Raw genomic sequence first — 18,129 nt, 5'->3', positions numbered from 1 at the left:
AACACGGGACGACATGGCTCCTTGCTTTTTGGCCAAGCTTAGGGGAAGATGCAGTCTCAGCTGCCCCCCACAGCCTTCTCTCTCCTTCCTCCGAGTCCCCAGGGGGCAGGGAGGGGACTGGTGAACTTCTGGCTTCCAGCAATTAGGAAGCAAACGCCTCTGGGGAGTCAGAACTTCAGCAGGCAACCCGGGGATGACATGGCTCCATGCGCTCTTCGCTTGGCCAAATCACAAACCAAAGTGGTGTCTTGGAAACAACACCCTCCCTCTTGACTATTTCTAAAACATAAAAGGGACACATATATCTCCTTTGTATATCTCAGATGTATTCCCTTAACATCTATAACTCTTTTCAAATATCCTCTTATATAGTGACAACTTTGCCCACTGGTTTATTTATTTGATTTGTTTGTTTGCTTTTCCCCCTGAGACCTGTTTTATAAGCAATACTGGTAGAAGAGTATCTCTGTATAGAATTCGTGTTTGAACCAAGTTACAGAAAATGTTGTGGCATTGTTTCTCTTTTGCATAGGCACATTAAAATGGGAAAATAATACATATGCAAACAAGTTCTTATCTAATAGAGATGGGAACACAAATTTGGTAATGCAGGTAGGCCTTATACCCTGAATATTGGCATAAGGATTTGGCTTAGGTCTCAGAAGAATGGGCATTGCCCATACACCCCTGAACAATGAATACCATCTATGGAAACAACTACAATTGTCTATAATATTACCAGGATCCACTCCTCTACCAGGGAAGACCTACCACTGCTCTGGCATTGACTTACTCCAAAGAGTGCTCTCAACACCCAGGCGACTCAGCAACAGCCTGCTTGCAGGGCAGATTGCTCTGCATCTAACGGTGTGCTGAAACTAGAGGATGCTCCACATCAGCCTGACTTCAATGAAAGAAATGCATAGAATCCAGAATCTTTAAATATAGGAACCTGATATCAACAACAGCTAAAGTACGAAAAAGTTTCACCGGGACCACGAAGAATGACTCGGGTTGGACAGACTGGAATGCCTGGAGCCCAGAGTCGGTCTTATGCCAATAAACTTCGGGGGTGAGGCCTTCTTGTAATCAGGCCAAGGATTTTTTCCATTTTCCCCATATTTTTCTGGGCCTATGCAAACAACAGTGATTGCCACTGTCACACCTTTACTATTTTTTTAAACCCTTATCCTTTAAGAAAAAATATAAATTTACTGAACTTACAAATAACTGTAGTAGAATGCCTGCCTTGAATACAGGCAGGGGATGGGAAGGGGAGGGGGGTACTGGGAGAGGGGAATGTTACTGGTGAAGGGGGGGTATTCTGTTTTTGACTGTAAACCGACTATAATCATGTTACTTAAATTAAAAATATATTAAAAAAAAGTCTGAGGACCACTGATAGAAGTAAACTAAAAACAAAAAAAGAGGGGGGGTGGCGGAGAGATAGCACAGCGGCGTTTGCCTTGCAAGCAGCTGATCCAGGACCAAAGGTGGTTGGTTCGAATCCCAGTGTCCCATATGGTCCCAGGTGCCTGCCAGGAGCTATAGCTGAGCAGACAGCCAGGAGTAACCCCTGAGTACCGCCGGGAGTGGCCCAAAAACCGAAAAAAAAAAAAAAAAAAAAAGAAGTAAAGTAGGTTACCATTACACAAAGGGGTCTAGGAAAAAGTATGACTGGAACACAGAAATTCTTCTGGCAGACCACTCACTTTTAAGTCAATGGAAACAATCCAGGCACTGCTGCTTATAACCCAGACACTAAAGGAATGAACATTTGGGTAACTCCACTTGGGAAAAAAAGAAAAACCACAACCAGATGAGACACTTGCCAATAGCAAAGGAAAGGCATAATAACAGCAAGAGAAAGCAATTATAAGTACCACTTATGGCCATGTTAACTAGTTACAGAATGAAATCTCTAATTAATATTCTCTCTCTTTTTTTTTTTTGTGTGTGTGTGTGTGTGTGTGTGTGGTTTTTGGGTCACACCCGGCAGTGCTCAGGGGGTTATTCCTGGCTCCAGGCTCAGAAATTGCTCCTGGCAGGCACGGGGGACCATATGGGACACCAGGATTTGAACCGATGACCTCCTGCATGAAAGGCAAATGCCTTACCTCCATGCTATCTCTCCAGCCCCTCTAATTAATATTCTTGATTTAAAAAATGTTAAATATATAATTAGCTAATTTGTTTTTATATCTCCCTTTTTATAACTATCTAAAAATAGTAGTAATAATCTCATAACTTATTTCAGTAATCAAGTTACTGAATGAGTCCAATTATAAATAAAGATATGTTGCACCTTCTCAAAAAAAAAGGGTTTGTATGTTATCAGATGAACAAAAACATGTGCATTCTGTTCAGCAAAAATATGGCTTCACAATTGTCTTTGTAACTATGATTTACAGGAATATATAGGGCAGGAGCAATATCACAGCAGTAGGGCATTTGCCTTGCAGGCAGTCGATCTGGGACCAAACTGGATTTGATCCCTGGCATCCCATATGGTCCCGTGAGCCTGCCAGGAGCGATTTCTGAGTGCAGAACTGCCAGGAATAACCCGAGCACTACCAGATGTGGCTCAAACACGTCCCAAAAAGGGGGGCTGCATATATATAAATGCCTTGGTGACAAGACATGGATTGTGATAGTTTTTTATTGTGATTTTAGCCAAACTGCAATTACAGTTCTCCAAATTCTGTTCTCTGGGCTGGGGGACCATATGTAATGTTGGGGATAAAATATGGGTCAACTGCATACAAGGGAAGAATACCAGGTGATCTCTCATGAGTGGAATATAAAGAAAAGAAAATCAAGGGAATGGACAGTATTCAATAAAAAATAATCTCTTAAATTTTGCCAATGAGAAGAGGGGGAAAGTAGTAGTAAACTAACTGCCCCTTGCCATTGATGATCATTCTTCCTTTCCTGTGGAAGGGGGTAGGGAAAGAGGATGCAGTCTGAGTGGCAAGGAAAAAAAAAAAAGTAGTAGACTAGAAATAAGTGACATAATCTGCAACAGGACAGAAATAACAGACTTCAAGCAGAAAGATGTGCTGCCATTTTGTTGGAGTCCTTGTCAAGTGGTTGGAAATGTAGGTGGGAGAAGAGACTTAGGAGGAAGTATAATACATCAAAGACAGAAAAACTAAGTAAACTTTAAATTCCTCACTGTTTCCTGCATTATGATCATAATAATGTCTGGGGGCCAGAGCAATAGCACAGCAGATAGGGCAGGGCCTTGGTCTTCCATGAGTCCAACTTGGATTTCATCCTAGGCATCTTATATGGTCCTGTACCCTGAGCCTGCCAGGAATAATTTCTGAGTGCAGAGCCAGGAGTAAAGCCTAAACATCAACAGGTGACAGGTGTGACCCCCTCCCCCAAAAAAAAACCAGTCCAGGGGCCGAAGTGGTGGCGCAGGGCATAAGGCACCTGCCTTGCACGCACTAGTCTAGGTACTAGCCTAGGCCAGACCGTGGTTCAATCCCCCAGCGTCCCATATGGTCCCCCAAGCCAGGAGCGATTTCTGAGCACATAGCCAGGAGTAACCCCTGAGCGTCATTGAGTGTGAACCAAAAAAAAAAAAAAAAAAATGAGTCCAAGGACTTGCACAGCCCAAGAATAGTACAGTAGATAAGGCAGGTTCAATATCCCTGGTATCCCAGATAGTCCCCAGAGCACTAAGAGTGATTCCTGAGGGCAATTAGAAGTAACCCCTGAACATCGCTGTTGTGACCCTTCCCCCAAAAAAGAATCCAAGGGGGCTGGAGAGATAGCCTGGAGGTAAGGCGTTTGCCTTATATGCAGGTCTTCGGTTCGAATCCCAGCATCCCATATGGTCCCCTGAGCCTGCCAGGAGCGATTTCTGAGCACAGAGCCAGGAGGAACCCCTGAGCACCACCAGGAGTGGCCCAAAATCAAACAAATAAAATAGAATCCAAGGAGTCTAATAAAACAACTGTAAATTGAAAGAATTCAACAATAATTTCAGTTACTGCCCAACACAGAGGAAATTTAAGTCTAAAGTTTGAATCTAGCCAGATTACAATGGTTTAGAAATTATATGTCTACAACGCATCTTAAAATAGAAGACCAAAGGAAATTTTACAAACATACCTGTCTTCTATTTACTAGTTCTTCCCTTAACCCCCACCTCCCAGTATGACCACCAAACATCTCTCTAGACCAGGGGTCTTCAAACTACGGCCCGCGGGCCACATATTATATTTATTCCCATTTTGTTTCTTCACTTCTAAATAAGATATATGCAGTGTGCATAGAAATTTGTTCATAATTTTTGTTTTTACTATAATATGGCCCTCCAACAGTCTGAAGGACAGTGAACTGGCCCCCCCTGTTTAAAAAGTTTGAGGACCCCTGCTCTAGACACTACCAAATGAAAGGGGGAAAAGGGAATGTCCATTATCATACCCATTTGAGAAGTCATGTCTATACTAGGATTAAGTATATAAGAAAATGTGAAGAAAAAAAAAGAAAAGAAAATGTGCCAGAATGTGATATTAGCTAGTATATGTCATAGCTGAAAATAGACAAGACCTTTTCTCAAATAGTTTATTAAGACCCCTTTGACACTAAAGTATATATTTTAAGGCATACACTGATGTTTTGACATACACATGCTTGGAAACAAAGATAAGTTAATGTCACTTCCACATAATTACCATGGGAATGTGAAACAGGTAAGAATTTAAACCAGGGGCCCGGAGAGATAGCACAGCGGTGTTTGCCTTGCAAGCAGCCGATCCAGGACCAAAGGTGTCCCATATGGTCCCCCATGCCTGCCAGGAGTAACCCCTGAGCAACGCCGGGTGTGGCCCAAAAATCAAAAAAAAAAAAAAAAATTTAAACCAGGGGCCAGCTAGATAGCATGAAGGTAAGGCTTTTGCCTTTCATGCAGAAGGTCATTGGTTTGAATCCCGGCGTCCCAGATGGTCCCCCAAGCCTGCCAGGAGCGATTTCTGAGCATAGAGCCAGGAATAACCCCTGAGCATTGCTGGGTGTGACCCAAAAACTAAAAAAAAAAAAAAATGTTAAACCAATCACAACCCCAAATCTACAAAAAAAAAAGTCTAATTTTAGGGCCAGAGCAATGGTGCTAGCAAGCACTAACCTAGGACGAATGCAGTTTGATCCCCTGGCATCCTACATGATCCCCCAAGCCAGGAGCAATTTCTGAGCGAAGAGCCAGGAGTAACCCCTGATCATCACCAGGTGTGGCCCAAAAACAAACAAAAAAAAAAGTCTAATTAAGAAGAAAAGGTGGGGGCCGGCGAGGTGGCACTAGAGGTAAGGTGTCTGCCTTGCAAGCACTAGCCAAGGAAAGGACCACGGTTCAATCCCTCCCTCCGGCATCCCATATGGTCCCCCCCAAGCCAGGGGCAATTTCTGAGCGTGAAGCCAGGAATAACCCCTGAGCATCAAACGGAGAGATGGCACAGCGGTGGGGCATTTGCGTTGCATGTGCTGGCCCAAAAGGGGCCCAGTTGGATTCCCGGCATCCCATGTGGTCCCCCAGCCGGCTGGAGCGATTTCTCAGTGCAGAGGCTGGAGTGACCCCTGAGCACCACCAGATGTGGCCCCAAAATCAATCAATCAATAAATAAAGTTTTAAAAATATTCAAAATAAACAATAAGTACTATTTATACAAATAAAAAATCAACTTTCTGGAACCTTCTGGGATAAAGAGAAAAGGCAGCTCTTATTTTTAACTTTCCATTCCATCAGAATTTTCCATATATGTGTATATTTTTAGCCTATGGTTTACATTATAATAATTTTTAGCTTACTGTACAACAGTGGAGTCAAAGAAAGTACAGTGTGTAGGGTGCTTCCCTTGCACATGACCAACAGAGGTTCAATCCCTGGTACCTGCTAAACCCCACCAGGAGTGAGCTCTGAACACAGCCAGGTAAACACTCCCCCCCCCCCCGTCAAAAAAAATAGAAAAATACATATACAATACACATTACCCACCCCAACCTTAGTTCTCATCACCAGATCTTCAACACCACCGCCCACTTTTGCCTTGCAAGCAGCCGATCCAGGACCAAAGGTGGTTGATTCGAATCCCGGTGTCCCATATGGTCCCCCGTGCCTGCCAGGAGCTATTTCTGAGCATACAGCCAAGAGTAACCCCTGAGCTCACCGGGTGTGGCCCAAAAACCAAAAAAAAAAAAAAAATATATATATATATATTTGGGGGCCCTGAGCAATAGCGCAGTGGTAGAGCATTTGCCTTGCACGCAGCCAACACAGGACGGACTCCAATTCGATTTCTGGCATCCCATATGGTCCCACAAGCCAGCCACGAACAATTTTTGAGCACAGGGACAGGAGTAACTCCAGAGCAACACCAGGTGTGGCCCCCCCCCAAAAGAAGAATTTATTTTGGTTATACACTATTCTTTTTTTTTTCTTTTGGGGTCATACCCAATGGTACTCAGGCTTTACACCTAGCTCAGTACTCAGAAATTACTCATGTTAGGCACAAGGAACCATATGAGTTGACACGAATCGAACCCAGGTTGGCCTTGTACAAGGCAAACAACCCTAACTGCTGCGCTATGGCTCCGGCCTCTATACTCTACATTTTAAATTTCTATCTAGAGCTTTGGCTTTAAATCTTTTCACTGCTCTAACCACCTGTAAAAAGGAAGAAGAGAGGGGCCGGAGAGAGTAAAGCAGTAGGGTGTTCACCTTGCATGTGGCCAACCCAGGACGAACCATGATTCGATTCCCAGCATCCCATATGGTCCCAAGTCTGCCAGGGGCGATTTCTGAGAGCAGAGCCAAGAGTAATCCCTGGGTGACACAGGGTGTGGCTTAAAAAAAAAAAAAGAATAAAAAGAATAAAATGGGATAAAAAAAAAGGGATATATATACTGCCACAGGAAACCATAAACTCTTTCCTTTCAGGCCCCCCCCCACCTAGAGACAATTTCCAACCAGAGACAATTGTTAGGATTATAATATACTCTCCAGTTAATATCTAGTCTAGGCTATTTTCTTATATGTAGAAAGCATTATTATTAACTGAAGAACAGCTTCAGTGAGAGCTTGGTTTGCACAAGACTGACCAGGTTCAATTGCAGCATCCCATATGGTCCCCAGAACCCTCCAGGAGCAATTCCCAAATGCAGAGCCAGGAATAACCCCGGAGCATCACCAAGTGTGTCCCCCACCCTCCCCAAAAAAAGTGTCAATGAAGAAGGAAAATCTCTAGCCCATAGAGAATAAACCGCTCAAGAATCCTACACTCTGGTTTTTCTCAGCACTCAACACCTTGGTCAGATAGCCACTACTCAACTTCATTCTGTTTTCTACAACATCCTTAGTATTTCACGTATTTAATAGTTTATATTTGTTCATTTTAATGAAATCTGATTAAACATAGTCTGTCAAAAAGAAAGGCAATACAGGGCTAGAGCAATAGCACAGCGGTAAGGCATTTGCCTTGCACATGGCCAACCCCGAAGGAACCTGGGTTCAATTCCCGGCATCCCATATGGTCCCCAAGCCTGCCAGGAGCAATTTTTGAGTGCAGAGTCAAGAATAACCCCTGAGGGTTGCCAGGTGTGACCCAAAAACAAATAATAAAAAAAGAAGCAATTTAAAGAAGTATTTCTAAGTCTTGCCTCTTTAAAGATACCTTTTAGGTATCTACCTACTTATTTAGTCTTCCTACTTATTTAGTCTTGCCTCCATTTCTAAGTTTGCTTTAAAGTTTCACATCTTAAACCAAGTATTTCTAATTAGTTCTTATTTTTAACACCTAATTATTAGAATCCAAAAACTACTATGAGTATTTTTAAATACTCAAATTAATGATTTAAAATTTAAGATTTAAACAAGGCCGGAGCAATAGCGCAATGAGTCAGGGACATTTGCCTTGCACACGGCCAACCTGGGTTTGATCCCTGGCATCCTATGGTCACCTAAGCCATCCCAGAAGTGATTTCTGAGCACAGAGCCAGGAGTAACTCCTGAGAATTGCAGGTTGTGGACCAAAAACCAAATAAAATAAAATTTAAACAATTAAATTTCATTCATCTGACTTTTAGCTTGATGGTTTTCTCACCACATGATCATGCTTTCAACTAAAACAGGTCTCACAAAAATATAATACAAAAATCACTTCTTTACACCTATATTCATTGCAGCACTATTTACCATAGCAAGACTCTGGAAACAGCCAAGATACAGAAACAGATGATACAAGAAACAGATGAATGGCTAAAGAAACTGTGGTACATATACACAATGGAATATTATGCAGCTGTCAGGAGAGATGAAGTCATGAAATTTTCCTATACTTGGATGTACATGGAATCTATTAAGCTGAGTGAAATAAGTCAGAGGGAGAGAGAGAAAGACGCAGAATGGTCTCACTCATCTATGGGTTTTAAGAAAAATGAAAGACATTCTTGCAATAACAACTTTCAGACACGAAAGGAAAAGAGCTGGAAGTTACAGCTCACCTCATGAAGCTCACCGCAAACAGGGATGAGTTTAGTTAGAGAAATAACTACGTTTTGAATTATCCTAATAATGAGAATGTACGAGGGAAATAGAAAGCCTGTCTTGGAGTACAGGCGGGGGTTGGGTGGGGAGGAGGGAAATTTGGGACATTGGTGATGGGAATGTTGCACTGGTGATGGGTGGTGTTCTTTACATGACTGAAACCCAAACACAATCATGTATGTAATAAAGTTGGTTAAATTAAAAAAAAAACAGGTTTCAAAACAGCAAACATTCTTGATTTTTATTTATTTTTTTTTATTTTTGGTTTCTCAGCCACACCTGATGTCAATCAGAAATCACTCCTGGCTTGAGGGGCTATATGGGTTGCCGGGGGATCAAACCACGGTTCGTCCTAGGCTAGTGGGGGCAAAGCAGACGCCTTACCACTTGTGCCATCGCTCAGGCCCATTTTTTTTTCTGCATTCTTGATTTTTAATTAAACTAGTAATAAGATCCTTTCCAGTACAAGGGAACCTGTTACTATCAGGTGATTAATTAAAGAATAAAGAGATGACTAGAAGGGTGTTTGCCTTGCACATGGCCAACACAGGACAAACCCTGGATCGATTCCCAGCATCCCATATGGTCCCCCGAGCCTGCTAGGAACAATTTCTGAGCACAGACCCAGGAGTAACCTCTGAGCACAGTCAGGTGTGACCCAAAAACAAACAAACAAAAAAGTAATATATACTCAAAATAATCACTAGATTATTTTTAAGCTAAGTATTTTTGAGAGGATTGGGGGGGGGGAGGGTTGGTTGTTGTTTGTTTTGTTTTGAGGTCACACCCTGCAGTGCTCAAGGATTACTCCTGGCTCTGTCCAGTACATGCAAGGCAAACAACCCACCTGCTATGCTATCACTCTAACCCCCATTTTTTGGAATTTTTTATAGTCCTAACCAAGAATATTCAAACTAAGTGAAATTTTCTCCAATCTCTTGTAATTTTCCCATATTAAATTAGTGGGGGGCCAGAGAGACAGCACAGCGGTAGGGCATTTGCCTTACACGCCTCAGACCCAGGAGGAACCTGGGTTTGATTTCCAGCATCCCATTTAGTCTCCCAGCCTGCCAGGAGTGATTTCTGAGCACAGAGCCAGGAGTAACCCCTGAACGCTGCTGAGTGTGGCCCCAAAACAAAAAATTATAAATTAGTCATGAGCAAATAAATTTTGTGTTTTATTTTATTTTGAATCACAGTGAAATAGTTACAAAGTTGTTCATGATTGAGTTTCAGTTATACAATGCCCAACACCCTTCTCTTTAGCAGCAGGCATTTCCTTCCATGAATGTCCCCACATTGCTTCTGGCCCTCCCTCTGGCCTCCCCACTGCATGCCTCTAAGCCTTTGAGTCTAAGCTAAGGCAAACACTTCACTTTACTCATCTCCCCTCTTCTAAATCCTCCCCCCTCCCCTGCTCTCACTTCTCTCTCTGTCCCTCTGTCTCTCTCTCCCCCCTCCCCTCCTTGCACAGTCCCTCTCTCTCCCCCCTCTCTTTCCACTCCCCTTTCCGCTACTCCTATATCTCTCTACCCATTTTTCCCTTCTACACACTGGTTTGCAATATAGCTACTGAAAGGGGTATCATGAATATAACATTTTACTTTCTTTCAGCACCCAGGTCTAGTCCAGAGTGATCATTTCCAACTATCATTGTCATAATGGTCCCTTCTCTACACTAACTAATCCCTACTCTTTGTGGCAAGCTTCCTATCATAGATGGTCCTCCTGGTCCTCATCTTACTTGTCCTTGGGTATTATTACCATACTATTCAAAATTTTAAAAAAAGTGGGAGAGCCAGAGAGATAGTACAGTAGGTAAGGTGCTTGCCTCGCATGCAACTGACCTGGGTTCCAATCCCCAGGGTCCTATATGATCCTCCCAAGAACCGCCAGGGTTAATTCCTGAGTGCAGAGTCAAGAGTAACCAGAACACCTCTTGGAGCAATCCAAAGACCAAAAAAAATAAAATTTAAAGTCAAAAATAATAATAAGCGGCTGGAGAGATAGCATGGAGGTAAAGCATTTGCCTTTCATGCAAGAGGTCATCGGTTCGAATCCCAGCGTCCCATATGGTCCCCTGTGCCTGCCAGGAGCAATTTCTGAGCATGGAGCCAGGAGTAACCCCTGAGCACTGCCGGGTGTGACCCAAAAAAAAAAAAACCACAAAAAAAAAAAAAAAGGGGGGGGCTGGAGAGATAGCATGGAGGTAAGGCGCTTGCCTTTCATGCAGAAGGTCATCGGTTCGAATCCCAGCGTCCCATATGGTCCCCCGTGCCTGCCAGGAGCAATTTCTGAGCATGGAGCCAGGAATAACCCCTGAGCACTGCTGGGTGTGACCCAAAAACCGCAAAAAAAAAAAAAAATAATAATAAGCATGAAAAAATACAGAGTCAGAATGAGACTAAAGCAGGTAAGGCACTTGCCTTGCCCACAGCTGGCTGGGGTTCAATCCCCAGCACCACATTTAGTTCCCAGAGGTCCACCAAGAGTGATACTTAGGTTCAGTGCCAAGTGGGGTGTTGTTTATGACTGAAACCCAACAACAATCATGCTTGTAATCATGGTGCTTAAATATTTTATAGAATTAAAAAAAAAATAAAAAGCTCAGAGGCAGAAGTAAACTCTAAGCACAGCAGGAAGTGACCCAAAATAACAAAAAAATTTAAATAATAAAACTGAAAAACACACTGATAAATAGTACAGCAGGTAGGCAGTACCCTGTACTCAGCTGACCTAGCTCTGATACCCAAACACCATAAGGAGAAATTTCTGAGCACGGAGGTAGAAGTAAACCCCTAGCATTGCGGAGGTAGAAGTAAACCCCTAGCATTGCCCAGAGAGTGTGATCCAAAACAAAATTTTAAATACAGACCACACATCAACAAAAAGTTAAATACTGGGGCTGGAGAGATAGCATGGAGGTAGGACATTTGCCTTGCACGCAGAAAGACTATGATTCAAATCCCGGCATCCCATATGGTCCCCTGAGCCTGCCAGGAGCAATTTCTGAGTGTAGAGCCAGGAGTAACCCCTGATTGCCAGGTGTGACCCAAAAACCAAACTAAAAAAAGTTAAATACTAACTTTTCAAAATTACTGTCAAGTATATTTATACAATGAAAGAATGAGGAGGTGGTGTTTCCAAGAAAGGAGACACCAAGAAGTTATCTTCTGAGATAACTTAAAGTGGGTTGATTCATGGAGAGAAATCATTAAAACCAGACTTTGAAAATACATGGTTGGCCCTGGAACTTTATTTCTTGGTAGAACCAATGTGGGGGGAAAAAAAAAAGTGGAGGGACTGGAGAATATCAGTTACCTGGCAATAATTTTAAATAATGCTTAAAATCTAAAAAAACAAAAAAAACAATTCATACCATGGGGAAATTCCCATGCCCAGGTTCTAGATCTGTTGCCCCAGCTCTACCACATAAAATGACTATGACTCTGATAAATTATAATGCGAAAATTTTTATGTATATAAAGTGAAATAATCTTTTTAAGTTTCCTTGTAGCTCCCTAATACTAACAAAGAAAACAGTTATTCTTTTCTAACATATATATGCCATTTAAACCAAACTGCAGTAAACTCTAAGTCTGAAACACACATAAGGGAAAGAAAAAAAATAAACTTTATGATACTCCTAGGTAATACTAACAAAGAAAACAGTTATTCTTTTCTAACATATATATGCCATTTAAACCAAACTGCAGTAAACTCTAAGTCTGAAACACACATAAGGGAAAGAAAAAAAATAAACTTTATGATACTCCTAGGAATAAACCGTAGGAACACAAAACACAATACAAAAATGCCCTTGCACTCCTATGTTCATCGCAGCACTATTTACAAGAGCAAGAATCTCGAAGCAACCCTGGTGCATGACAACAGATGAGTGGCTAAAAATTCTGGAGTATATCTACACAATAGAATACTATGCAGCTGTTAGGAAAAATGAAGTTATAAAATATGCTTATACATGGATGGACATGGAGATTATGCAGTGAAGTGAGTCAGAGGGAGAGGGATAAACATAGAATAATCTCACTCATCTGTGGGATATAAGGAAAATTAAAAGTGTAAGGATGATATCCAAAGACAATAGAGATGAAGGTCAGGAGGACCAGTCCATGATAGGAATATTGCCACAAAGAGCAGAGAGTACAATTAGAGTAGAGAAGGGTCTACTATGAAAGTGACATGAATGGCACCCCTTCATCAACAGTATTGCAAATCAGTGTCAAAAAAAGTGGGGTGGAGAGGGGAGGAGGGAGAGAGAATGCCTGAGAGAGAGAGAGAGAGAGAGAGAGAGAGAGAGAGAGAGAGAGAGAGAGAGAGAGAGAGAGAGAGAGAGAGAGAGAGCGCCCCAGAATACTGTGGAGGGGAGGAGTGGGGGGAGGGAAGAGGGCATCAGGGAAGATGAGAGGGAAACTGGTGAAAATGGTGGCAGGAAATGCGCACTGGTGAAGGTTGTTGTACATTGTGTAACTGCAACTCAATCATGAACAACTTTATCTGTGGGGGAAAAAAACTGTATTATGAACAATCTGAAATGATGGTGTTTAGATTAAAAATAAAAAGGAGGGGGGCCGGGCGGTGGCGCTCGAGGTAAGGTGCCTGCCTTACCTGCGCTAGCCTAGGAGACGGACCGCGGTTCGATCCCCCGGCGTCCCATATGGTCCCCCAAGCCAGGAGCGACTTCTGAGCGCATAGCCAGGAGTAACCCCTGAGCGTCACCGGGTGTGGCCCAAAAACCAAAAAAAAATAAAAATAAAAAATAAAAAAAAAAATAATAAAAAGGAGGGCCGGAGAGATAGCACAGAGGTAGAGCATTCGCCTTGCATGAGTAAGAAAGGTGGTTTGATTCCCGGCATCCCATATGGTCCCCAGCTCCTGCCAGGAATGATTTCTGAGCATAGAGACAGGAGTGACCCAAAAACCAAAAAAAAGCAAACAAAAAAAAAAGGAGCACTGAGAAAGAGAGGGACAAAAAAGGGAACTAGAGAGAACATAATGGCCCAAAATATTCCTCTCCTAATGAAGTTTTGGGTATATCCTATCAACTCTTCATTCAACAAGGCAACCCTTACCTAGATAACAGAGCATTGCTACATTTTAGGCTTCAATTACTGATAAAGTGGGGAAGGAGCAGAGCCATTAGTCCAGTAGTAGCACAGTAGGTAAGAAGCTTTCTTGGCATATGCCAGACGCAGGTTCAATACCCAGCACCCCATATGGACTCCAGAGCCCACCAGGAATGACCCTGGAATACAAACCCAGGAGTAAGAACTGATTGTGCCCAAAAAACAAAACAACATATTTGGTGGGGGGGTTGGGTCACACCCAGCAACGCTCAGGGGTTACTCCTGGCTCTATGCTCAGAAATCGCACCTGGCAGACTCGGGGGACCATATGGGATGCCGGGATTTGAACCACCATCCTTCTGCACGCAAGGCAAACGCCTTGCCTCCGTGTTATCACTCCGGCCCCAAAACAGTATTTTTAAGTTAAATAAATTACTAACAAAATCTAGTTCTCAAAATATTTCTCTGGGACTGTTAGAATTGCCAAATAAATGTTTAACATTTAAGCTACTTATTCAAAGGGCAAGAGTGAAAATACAGGGGCCCTAAAGACAGAACAGCGGGTAATGTGTTTGCCTTGCAAAAGGCCAACCCGGGTTCAATCCCCAGCATCCATACGATCCCACCTCCAAGGGTGTCAGGAGTGATTTCTGAGCTCAGAGCCAGGAGTAACCCCTGAACACCGCTGGATGTGGCCAAAAAATAAAAAAATTAAAATTAAAACTGAGTGAAAATACAACAATTAGGGTGTTTACTTGCACTCACTGGACCTGGGTTCCATCCCAGGCACTCCTTTAGATCCTCCAAGACTCACCAAGTGATTCCTGAGAGCAGTACGAGAAATAAACCCTGGGCACCCAAAGAACAGAGACCCAAAAGCTTTTAAAAAAAATGTTTTTTAATTTAAAGAAATTTAAACATTAAACATTCAATGCACTCCTTGACTACGTACATTTGTAAATGTACTACAAAAGAATATTCTAAGCAAAAGCACTTTGACTTTTAAAGTGTTTTTGTTTTGTTTTGTTTTTTTTGTTTTGTTTTTGGGCCACACCCGGCGGTGAACAGGGGTTACTCCTGGCTGTCTGCTCAGAAATAGCTCCTGGCAGGCACGGGGGATCATATGGGACACCGAGATTCGAACCAACCACCTTTGGTCCTGGATTGGCTGCTTGCAAGGCAAACGCCGCTGTGCTATCTCTACCGGCCCAAGTGTTGTGTTTTTGTTTTGTTTTGTGTTTTTTTTTAAATAAAAATGAATCTTAAAGGACCCCCATGATAGCACAGCAGTAGGGTGTTCGCCTTGCACCCGGGTTGATCCCCAGCACCCATATGGTCCCTCAACCTTGCCAGGAGTGATTTCTGGGCACAGAACTAGGAGCAATCCCTGAGCGCCATGGGATGTGGCCCAAAACCCAAAAAAAGGGGGAGGGGGAAGTATCTTAGTCCCTAAAGAGACTTTCATCTGCACTATTGGGCACAATACAAATACATTCGAATTAGGGTTCCTTCCTGCTACCGCAGGTGCTAAAAGCTCAGCTGCTTGCTCCCTCCAGACTCAGTAAGAATGTGAGCCTTCCTGTCCTAAAAATGCTAACACCTCCGATATATGATCTGTAGAATAACAGTCCTTCCTCTGCCCTTCCTTCTTCTACTTCACAGCACTTCTGTTCTGAACTGCTATTCAGGACTCCCTCCAGATGGAAAAGGCTACGAGTTCCATGTAGATGTGCGGGGCGGGAAGAACAATGGTCCTCCGCTGTCCCCGCTGCAAAGACAGAACCACGATTTCCTCGCTACGAGTTTCGCTCAAGACACACACGACCTGTTTGTTCATCACGGTGGTGCACGCCTGAAGACAGCGCCAAGACAAGACGGCCCTAAGTACTAGTAGTTCTACGAGGACGACTTGGGAGCAACTTTCCAAAAGGAGACTTGCCAGAGAGTGAAAGTTTGGGCCAAGTAGCGAGAGGAGGGAGGGAAGGAACATCAGGGTCGCGCGCGCGCGCGTGGGGCCCGGCGGCGGGGAGTTCGAACCCCGCGCGGGGCCCAGCAAGAAGCAGCGTCGCCGCCCAGCCGGACCCGGGGTCCGGGTGAAAGAGAGAGAAGGAGAGACGGCCGCCCGTGCGAGACACGCGTGGAAGCGGCGGAGGGGCCGCTCCCGCCTTCCCAAACTTTGCAAGTGTCACTCGGCCCGGCGGCGGTGCCAGCGAGCAGGGGGGATCGGCGGCAGACAGGCAGAGGCGCTCGCTCCCCTTTCCATTGGGGGTGGGAGGAGCCCCTCGAACCCGAGCCGCGCGCCGCTGCCGCAAAGCCTCCTCCGGGGCCCGGCCCCCCACTCCCCCCCCCCCGGCTCGGCACCCGGAGCAAACGTCAGCCGCCGCCGCCCCGAGCGCCGCGAGAGGCCCGGGCGGGCCCCGCGCGGAAAGGCGCCCGCGGGAGGAGCGAGGCTCAGCTAGACCGGAGCAACCGCGCCGCCCGCCTGCCGCCCGGGAAACAGCCCGGCGCCGCCGCCGGCGCGCGGGGGAGGGGAGGGCGCGGAGGGAGCGGAGGGCGGCGCGCGGCTGCAGGGCTGTTTCCCGGGCGGCAGGCGGGCGGCGGGGCAGCCGAGCGGAGCCCCCGTCCGGCCCCTGGTGCACAAGGTCACTGCCCGCCCGAGCGGCCGGCGGCAAGTTTGATTTCGCTCCCGCGGCGGCCTCCCCGCCCCCACCGCCGCGCGGCCCGGCCCGGGATCCGGCGTGCAGGGCCGGCCGGCCGGGCGGGCGAGGCGCCTCCGCGGGGCCGAGCGCGACCCGCCACCCGCGGCAAATGCAGCGAGCGCGGCGCCCCGGGAGGAGAAAAGGCAGCGGGCGCGGCGGAGCCCGAGGCGCCGTTAGCCGGGCGCGGCCCCTGCCCACCTACCTCGTCCGCCGCCGGGCTCGCCGCGCCGCTCGCTCCGCCGCGCTCCCGGAGCCGCCGCCGCCGCCGCTGCATCCAATCGCCGCCTCCCCCTCCCCTTCCGCAGCCAGCCCGGCCGCCCCGCGCCAAGCCGCGCCGCCCCCCGCTCCCCCCGCCTCCGCCTCCGCCTCCGCCTCCTCGCCGCTTCAAAATGGCGCCAAGCCCTCCTCGGCCGCCGCTCCAATCGAACCGCCGCCGCCGCCGCCGGCGCACCCGCCCCGCCGGGCGGAGGGAGGGAGGGAGGGAGGGACGGACGGACGGACGGAGGGAGGGAAGGACGGAGGGGCCGGGCACAGCGCCGCGTGCGTGAGGGCGCAGCGCCCCCTGCCGGACGGACGGCGCCGTGCACGCACGCGCGCGCGCGCTGCTCTCCCGCGCCCCGCTCCGCTCCGCCCCGCCCCGCCCCGCCCCGCGCGCCTGCGCGAACGCGCTCACCGCCACCCTACCCTGGCGGGCCAAGGCGCGGCTGGCTACCGAGCTGTCAATGCTTTGGGGTTTGTTTGGTTTTGGGGTCACACCCGGCGGCGCTCAAAAGTTACTCCTGGCCCTACTCTCAGGCTCCTGGCAGGCTCGAGGGACCATATTGTACATGCAAGGCAAAATGCCCTACCTCCATGCTATCTCTCCGGCCCAATAGATTGGTTTCTGGTTTTTTGTTATTTTAGGGGGTGGGTTTCATTTGATGCTCAGGGTTTCCTCCTAGCTATGCGCTCAGAAATCGCTCCTGGCTTGTGGGGTACCCTATGGGACGCCCCGGGAATCGAACCGCGGTCCGTCTGGCCTTCGCTAGCGCAGGCAAGGCAGACTCTAGTCTAGACTCTGCCTTCCCCCATTCGCCACCGCTCCGGCCCTTCCAATGGTTTGTTTTGTTTTGTTTTGTTTTGTTTTGTTTTGTTTTGTTTTGTTTTTTTGCCCCCTGTGTGTGGTTTCTTGGACTCCTATGTCAAAGCCACAAGTGATTATGGACTATGATTATGGACTTTTTTTTTTTCTTGGCATGACGACAGGTTTAAAAAGCATCGAGTCCTGATGTCTCGTAGACCAAAGATGGGTGTCATTCATTGCTTTACTTTCCAGATTTGGTGACCACTCTGGTCTTAAAATGAGCTGATAGTTTTTTCTACGCTGTACTTGATTCTACGGTTTTCCCTCAATGGAGGAATCTTTCAAGCGGCCAAAGATAAAATGGCCAAGTGATTCAACCTGCAACAAAGCATTCCGTTCATTTCATTCACACAGTTATCCTTCCAGGAAGGATAAATAATCTGAACATCACAGGGTTCATGCCCTCCCTAGGGTTGGGGTTCACTTCCAGGGAGTATCCCTCCCTGTATCTCACCTACCCCCAACCCAACCCCTTAATGTGAAGTTCATTAAGATCTCAAATTCAATTTACCCAGTGGAGAAAGGGGAGGGTTAAGGCCAAAATAAAGAAGACTTCTAACGAAAACTTTTATACAGAGGCAAATAGATTTACAGTAGTATTACATCCCTTTATTTAAGGGATGGAAGCTATATATACAGGGGTGAGGGCTTTGCATGCCTTCATCCTTTGCT

At 46.1% G+C, this 18,129-nt stretch overlaps 1 protein-coding gene across 3 annotated transcripts in view; it reads right to left on the bottom strand.

Annotated features, from left to right (window-relative positions):
- PDS5B (PDS5 cohesin associated factor B) overlaps positions 1-16,631 on the bottom strand; it is a 194,594-nt gene extending 177,963 nt beyond the window's left edge. For all 3 annotated transcript variants that reach the window (XM_049778744.1, XM_049778746.1, XM_049778745.1), the window contains exon 1: positions 16,537-16,631. The gene's annotated coding sequence lies outside the window, so the exon portion shown is untranslated. The remainder of the gene's footprint in view (positions 1-16,536) is intronic.
- Positions 16,632-18,129: the final 1,498 nt, after the last annotated feature.

This window comes from Suncus etruscus, chromosome 8, assembly GCF_024139225.1.
Source record: "Suncus etruscus isolate mSunEtr1 chromosome 8, mSunEtr1.pri.cur, whole genome shotgun sequence".
Lineage (NCBI taxonomy): Eukaryota > Metazoa > Chordata > Mammalia > Eulipotyphla > Soricidae > Suncus > Suncus etruscus.
Note: the sequence above shows the minus strand (reverse complement) of the source record. Positions and strands in the feature narration are given on the sequence as shown.